Consider the following 8,169-nt stretch of genomic DNA (forward strand, 5'->3'; position numbering starts at 1 on the left):
ACAGGCTCGGCCCTTGCCGCCGCCGGCGCGACGGCCTGGTCCTCGATTCCGAAGAGCAGTTCGTCGCTCTTTGCCGCCGCCACCAACGCCGCCGTCGGGGATGCGGAGCAGGCTGTCGTACCGCCTGAATTGCTTCCGGTGGAGTCACCGGCGGCGCCGGCAGCGGTGATGGCCTCTGGCGACTCGACGGCGGCGATCGATTCCTGCGGCAAGCCTCATCACAGCCGTTCGCCGTCCTTGAACTTCGGACTAGGGGACGGTACGGTGCCCCCGGCCGCCGACAGCAGCCCTTCATCCGGCTTCCATTTCGCCGCTGCCACGTCGCCCAACGGTGCCGTGCCAGCAGCGGTGGCGACGGTGTGCGTCGACGGCGCCGCCGGAGTCGAGTCGCCCTCGTCGCGGTCCGTCGCGCTCGCGGCGGTGGCAGCGGACAGCCGTACGCGCAAGGTACGGGTGCCGTACGGCGCAATCATGGGAGGTGGCGGCTCTGAGGGCGGTGCGCCGCTGGATGTCTTGTCACCTCCTGGCGTTAGTGGTGGCGGCGGCGGGGCCCGCCCCTGGAGCACCTCCTCCGCTGCAGCTGCGCCTACCTTGCAGCGCGGCAGGAGCCTGGGATGGCCTGCAGAGGGCCCGGGGGGGGACGGGGGCGCGGCGGCGGCGGCGGCGATGATCCGCCAGCTGCATCAGCTGCTTTCCAACAAGGCGGATGGCGGGCAAAAGGGAGGGGGAGAGGCGTCCAGGCTAATAGCGGATGCGGTGGGGACAGATCGCGACGGAGGCGGAGGCGGAGGTGAAGTTGATCTGGCGGCGCCGGAGGCAGCGGCGGCGCAGGAGCTGTCACCGGCGCTGTCGAGCGCCGTCATGTCATTGTCGTACATGCTGGACAAGACGACGTTGCTTATGGGGTCCGACAGCAGCGAGGAAGGGCTGTTCGGAGGGCCCGCTACTACTACTGCTACTAAGACTACTACTGCTGCCGCGGCTACTGCTACTGCTATTAGTGCTACTACTGCCACTGCTGCTACTACTGCCACTGCTGCTACTAGTGCCACTGCTGCCACTGGTAACGTTGCTGGAGAGGGAAGCCCCGCAGGGGGATAAGGGTGACGCTGGTGAGTGGCGGCGGTGTGTTGCCGTGCCACCTAGCGTGTACGGCTTAAAGGTAGCTGGGTGTCAGGAGCCCCCCGGTGGAGCGGGCGACGGGTGATACCTCGGGTGAACATTCTCGTTGCGTGGCGGGATGGGGGGACTTCGTGGCGGCGGGGTCGGAGCCGGAGTGGGGTGGGGTGGGGTGGGGTGGGGTGGGGTGGGGTGGGGTGGGGTGGGGTGGGGTGGGGTGGGGTGGGGTGGGGTGGGGTGGGGTGGGGTGGGAGACCCGCTGCCCTTGGCCCTCATTCGCAGTGGGGACCGACGGAGGGCCGCTTCAGTCAGCAGTCTCAATCCTAGGGCGGTCATGCCAACGTGCGAAGAGATTTTGTGGCAAACACATCGGTTCGACACACGCGTTTTTTGGTTTTCTCCACTCGTGTGCCGTACACTCAGGGATAAAGAAGGGAGGAGGGGAGGAGGGAGGCAGGGGCGGATGGCCTGTGACTTTGCCGTGACTCTTGAAAAACGTTTGGATAATAGTGTTTGTGTGCGGGTGGGGCCGCGGCAAGTCTACCCGGGCATAGGGTGCATCACGCCCGGCGACCGGCTGTGGGGGTTTCACTCTAGGGAGGGAGATCTCCCTTCCGCGGGCAATTTTACCCCTTGCTGCGATTTGCACATTGGTGTCGTCGAGGTGGCGTAGTAGTGTTGATGTCGCAGTAGTGGGCAGTAGCGACAAACTGTTCACTTAACACTCGTTTGTCAGGACAGCGAGCTCAGCAATGATCCAGGCAGTCATGTGCGCGTCAGTCTGAGCACAGCCAGCAGCGTAGTACTTGACTGTCGTACATTCCGTGAACTCCGTACCTCACACATAGGAAACAAGAAGCTGCTGCTGCTGCTGCTGTTCCTGCTGTTGCTACAGCTAAGGTTTTTGCAGGTTGTCGTTTCCGTTGTCTCATTAGTCATTAAGGGTGCGGATGGCAGGTTGGGCTCGGGGATTGTGGAAGGGGCGGTATGGCGGTTAGGGGAGATACCATCGCTGTAGTAAGCATACACACGGTAGAGGTGTAGTGGAGGGCAAACAAAGGAGAAACACCAAAAAGGTGGCAGTTAGAGGCATTGCATTAGCACTAACATGGCGCTGTAGACTGCTGGCCAAGTGACTAATCAAGTAAATAATAGTAATAATAGTAATACGTATCTTTCAAACGGCTTTCCAGCCTTCCTTGGGAAGGGGGGAAGCCTTGTGTATTGGAGAAAGAGGTGTGTGTGGGGGGGTGGCTGCGTCTGTAATTTTGTCTGAAGGGGCCAGAACTCATCATAAACTTTTAATCAACAATGTCGGGGATTTTGAATCCAGCTTCGGTCATCCCTCGTCCGGTTTTGCGCGACACTGGACAGCGATTACAACCGAACCGCTTTGACAGTAGTGTAATCCCCCTAGGCTAGGGGGGCTCCTGCTACTGCTGCTGTTACTTATCGGCCGTTGGGGCAATATTACATTTGGCGTTCTGGACTGCGCAACTGTCCGCAGGGCCGGGCCCATTTCTTTCCTTTTGTTGTGTGGGTGTGGGTGTGTGACTAAGGAGGTAGGTGTTCCCCCGTGTCGAGTACGGCATGTGGGAACCACTCTGTGTGTGTATGTGTGCGGAGGTGAAGTGTCAGTAAGTATATCAGTAAGTGAAGGACATATGCGTTTTGCGTGTGTGTGTTTCCTTCAGCTAGGTTAATCTATATTGTATATAGGTTCGATAGCGCACACATCCTATTACAAAATGCATGTGCATGTCCGAGCTGCTGCGTGCGCCATACAGAGTACAGGAACAGTCCGAAATGCCGTCCAGGAAGGTGCGGGAAGGTGCTTGAAGGTGATTAAAAAACCATTTTCGGGATTGGCGCTTCCCTAATAATAATAATAATAGTACGCCGGCCGGGGCCTGGCGTGTGTTAAGGGGGTGGGGAACTGAGGGGCGGCGTAGCCGCTCCTGTATGCCCACACCACCGTGGGAAACCGTTCGGGTTGTACCTGTTACTTGACTGTACCCTCCATTACTCGCCGCGCCCGGATAATCGTGCCCGCTGCTTCGATTGTTTGCCGGTGGAGGTGCAGGCAGGTCTTCTGGGCCTGCTCAGCGGACGAGCCGAGTCTGCATAGTAGCGGTTTTAGTGTGTTGGTTAGAGTCCCAGTACTTCCCAGGGTGACAATTTGCGCCTCGGTGTAGTGCACCGTCCAGCCTGCTTTCGTGAGTTCCTCTGTTAGCCGTGCATGCTGTGCGGTTTTCTGTTCGAGTTTGTCGGAGTGCTGCAGGTCACTGGTGTAGCCCACTTCAACAATGTAAACATCGTGCTTGGATTTGCACTCCGGCCCCTGGTACCGTTTGCGCTTGGTTCTGTGCGCGGGGAGGTCGGGGATGAACAGGATGTCTGGGCGGAGGCGGCGGATTTCTTCGTCCGCTAAGTGTGGCAGCATCCATTTGGGGACGCGCGTCCCACTGCAGTACGGCGGGAGATCCTCTTCTTTACCGGCGTCCATAATCATGAAGCCACCACCGTGGTGGCCCTCGTTGACGCAGTCGGCAATAGTGCGCGTCGCTTGGTTATGCCGGTTGATGTACATGCCCTTCATGGTTGGGTGGGGGCACCCGCCGAGTATGTGGGCTCCTGAGTCTGGTGTGGGGCCGGTCGGGCCGCAGCTGCGGCAGATAGGGCAGTTGCCGTCTCCGCCTCGTCCGTAAAGTTTCTTTAGTTTAGCATTAAATAGCAGCCCGTATCGAGCTTTCAGTACTTGCAGTTTGAGCCAGTGTGACATCTTTGCGTTACTGAGGAAAGAATTGCTAGATTTGGGGTCTAACTTCGAGGCGGTGTTACGCCATTTTTCAGTTAGTATTGTGTCGTTGGTATAGCCTGCGAAGGTACCTTGCTGGAGATGCTTATAAAGGCCTTTGTTCAGGTCATTAACGTAAAGACCGGTGTCGCGTTGTTTCAGCCAGAACACTTTATCGAACGGGGCATTGTCGGCCTTTTCAGTAAATGTTGCTGGGTTCTCACCTCGTGCGACCGATGTTGCTCCTTTGTCAGCTTTGTCATTACCATCAAGGCCTGTGTGCGATTTCACTTTCAGGAAGTGAACGGTTATGTTCTGTTGGGCGCATTCGTACAGTAGGTCGGCGATGTCCATTAGTAAGGCTTTGTGCTTGGAAATATGCAGTTTACTCGGATCGTTTACTGCTCTTTTGATAAGATCCAGTGAGGCTTGCGAGTCAGTGGCAATTGTTAAGGTGATGTTCACCGCCCTTTGGGTTGATAGAGCTACGCGTATTGCTGCCAGCTCTGCCCGTTGAATGGTATTCGTACATCCTTCGCCCGCTGGGTCGATGTGCAGCGTTTTTCCGGTGGGTCCACAGTATGCAGCCGCACCCAGCTTGTTCTGGCCGTCGTTTTCAGCCGATTTAATACAGCTACCGTCGGTCCAGATGATAGTGTGTGGGTCCATCCTGAGTGGCACTTGTCCGGGAAAAGCTGCTGTCAGGCGCTGCTGGAGCGTCTGTTCGTCCGAGTGGGGGACTGTGGCGGTTGGTCTTGGTCTGGGCGGCTTTGAGGCATTCATCTTGCGCATGACCTGAGCGACTTTGTTTGGGTAGGGTCGTTGGGTGCCGACGCAGTGAGTACCCGCGGACATGTCCCGCAGTCGCAGATGTTTTCTGGGTAGGCCGGTGGCGTCCATCGCTTCGAGTTCGGATAGGAGCGCCTTCATGGATCGGGCGTTTAGTCCTCGGATCGCCGTGTCGTTGGCCACCACGACGAGGTCCAGGCCCCCCTTGTAGTCAGGGGTGGGGCCGTCAGTTCCAGTCCCGCTGGTAAGCTTGCACGCTTCACCGCGGCTCAGCCGCGCGAGCTGGAAGACATGCGGTGTGTTGTGTAGCTGCGTGTGGGGGCCAGTTCGGCTGTGCGGGACAATGAGTAGTGTGGCGGTGGGCAGTGCGGATGTCCTTGTGTGTGATGCGTTGGCGCTTCCCTAATTAGGCTCGCTCGTGTTAGCCAGACGGCAGAAGGTGTGCCAAATTTGTTGTGCCGTAAATTTTAGAGCTTGACGTGCGGAGTTGGGGGATGTTTCCGACAATAGTTAGAACGGCTATCCGGTACTGCCCCCTGGAGGGCCCTTGCCGGGCCGTTACAACGGAGTACCCGTTGGTCCGTTAGGTCTGTAGGGCATGTAAGGCACGCTGGTCAAACAGGGCTCTTGGCTTTGCATTTTAATGCTGTACTTCACCTTCCTGCAGCAATGCAACGTATTTGTGGAATCCTTAGCATGCACGTCTTGTTCGGCGGTGGTGAAGACGAAGTGGGGATGGAAGCGGCGGTAATAGCCAGTTTACATGCTATGTAACCTTGCGAAAACGTTTTGGGAAAAGTGGCCCGGAGAAAGTCACCCAGTTTACAGTTAACATGGGACGTTACGACGTTGACGTTATGTTCGTTGGCGTGAACTGCAAGGCACATTTGAGCATACCGGGTTACGCCTTTGCTGTGTTACCATCTCCATTCTACTTATGGCTTTCCATGGCCAGAACTTCAGCAGATCCTCTTACAGAGTCACAGTATATAACTGAAGGGTTATCGGCGGCCCTGCCTTATGCAATGACGCTGGATCCCCCGCAAGCCGCGACGGCGTTTGCCCTAGCGGCCGCTCTGGACGAAACTTTTGATAACGTTGAGGCTGTGCTCGATTCTCATTGGCAGTGCTTGAGAGCCGTGGTGATGATGGCAACGGCCGCTGAGGACTTGGCGCTCAATGGCATTGTATGGGTGCTGCAGCCCTGGCACTCACAGCGACCGAAGCTCTGCACCGGTTTTGGAGCATCAGCAATGATATCATGATCACTGAGGGTTATCGATAACTCTCAGGGATTTTGGGAGAAGCAGCTCCTGGGGGACTGGGTGGCCGTAGGCGCTCGTTACCCTGACCGCGAGGATGCCGGGTACCTCAGGAATTTCCGTGTCACGAAGGGTCCGTTCTGGGAGCTGTGCCGGTCCATTGGGAGCGCCGTGGCCCGACAGGCACGGGGGGCTGCCGTCAGGAGCCCAAGGAGTCCTGTGCGGCCGGCATGCTGTTTAGCCGGAGCTCCGGGCCTCGAGGCTTCAGCCCCGAAACTACACTAGGCTGTCTATTTGTTGCTTTTGCCATACTACTTTTCCCAAAAAGTCTTAACGTAACATTGTATGTAAACTCGGTATAAGGGATGTGAAGAGGTGGTGGTGGTTAATGTCTGGTCACGGTACTTGTAAACCTCTTTCTTCTATAAGCAATCTCACCGCTAACATCCAATCCTATATAAGATTCTCTCTTCTGCTAAAAGACTTAGGCTACCATCTTTCCTACTTTACCAAATCCTGCAACAATAAGTGGTAACGACGCAATTCAGGTAGGGTACGAGGGGTCAACGTTTGACGAAATTCACCCCCTTACTATGTCCGAACCGACCACATTACCCGTAACTTTTCCCGTAACGTTGCATGTAAACTCAGTATGAACCCCATGAACAACAGCGTGAGCGTGCTCATCAAAATATTTTAACAGCTTGAAACAGCCAGAAGCTATGTGAGTGCTTGTTGCAGCTTACTTGGCATAGCCAAGGATAAGAATACAAATATAGCTCAAGGCGTCGTGCCGAATCAACTACAGAGCAGCAATATTAGCTATACTATATAGTATACTATATAGTAGTATATATACTACTTAGGAAATCAGTAGGACATTTTTTACTTGATGTGAGGGAATCACTCATTGGTCGCTTCTTAGGTATATGTTCGTCAGCCTCTGCTCTCATCTGAGAGCTGTTGCTGACAAGAACCAGTAACGATGTGTCGTTGCTGTTCATGGAAGTCCAGAGGGTCACAGGTGATGTCATCAGGAGGTCTCAGCAGATGGAAATTGACATCTAAAGAAGACAGATCAGCATTACAAAAGCATTTTTGGCAAGCAGCTGTTGATACCACAAATACGACTTTGTGCATCGACAGAGTAATCATAAATGGCCGCTCAGCATCAGTTGCATGTACCATTCTGAGGGCTTGTGGATTTTAAGGACGGAGATACATATATTACATTCCGGATCACCAAAACCGAAACCCTCTTACAACACGTCAGATCGCCATCGGAATTTAAGAGCGCCACGATATTCCTTTGCAACCGAAGGCACATCGCTCAATTAGTCAGAAAGCATGACCGTGACAACGATGTCAAAACAGTCTACTACTGTAAATTATGCTTCAATTACATACTAATGCGCCGCTGTGCTATGCTCTGCGTTGTTGCGACGACTCCAGTTTCTTCTCATGTATTCCTCGGTGTGAGAGCGCCGCATCCCAGGGCGACGGAGGTCCATACGCGGTGTTGATGTTGACATTATTCACACGTTATTCCACCGACCAAGTTGCCCAGCAGGCCGCACGCACACGACCTGCGAGGAAATAGGAGGGGGGAAGAGGGGTTGGGGGGAGTTGGGGGGGCAGCCGGCAATACCCAACCTTGTCCGGCGGGCATATGCGGACAATACAGGGATCTACTAGATTGTAATATGTAAAAGTATTAATCATGCAACACATGTAGACGATCCCCATTCCCTTCACCTAACATGAATGATAACTGCCCCAACCCTGCGGATATCGACTGTCCATTGTTTTTTACCCCCCGGGGGGGTTAAATGAAATAATTAAAGATTCTTCGTTCAGAACCCTCCCTGAGCTCATTAGCTCTCGCAGCAAAGATGTACCAAAACCCAAATTGTAAGAAGTAACAGTTACCTATCTTACCAACGCTCCCGAAGGGATTTAAAGCATAGTGATAATCGCAACGTGTAGAGCCCCAGGCCCCAGCGGAATGTGGAAGTAAACCATTCCTCATTTATGTGAGTGCAATTCCGAGGACGTCGTATGTTTTAAACCTTCACGCCGCAAGGCGGAATTCAGATGCAGACGTAAAGCAGTCCGATAAATGGGTGGTCAGCAGGTAGGTAGTCAGCAGGCTGCTCTAGGCGCTTGGACATATGTACACACCAGTACCCTAAGTACATATGT

Source organism: Volvox carteri (genome assembly GCF_000143455.1).
Source record: "Volvox carteri f. nagariensis unplaced genomic scaffold VOLCAscaffold_28, whole genome shotgun sequence".
Lineage (NCBI taxonomy): Eukaryota > Viridiplantae > Chlorophyta > Chlorophyceae > Chlamydomonadales > Volvocaceae > Volvox > Volvox carteri.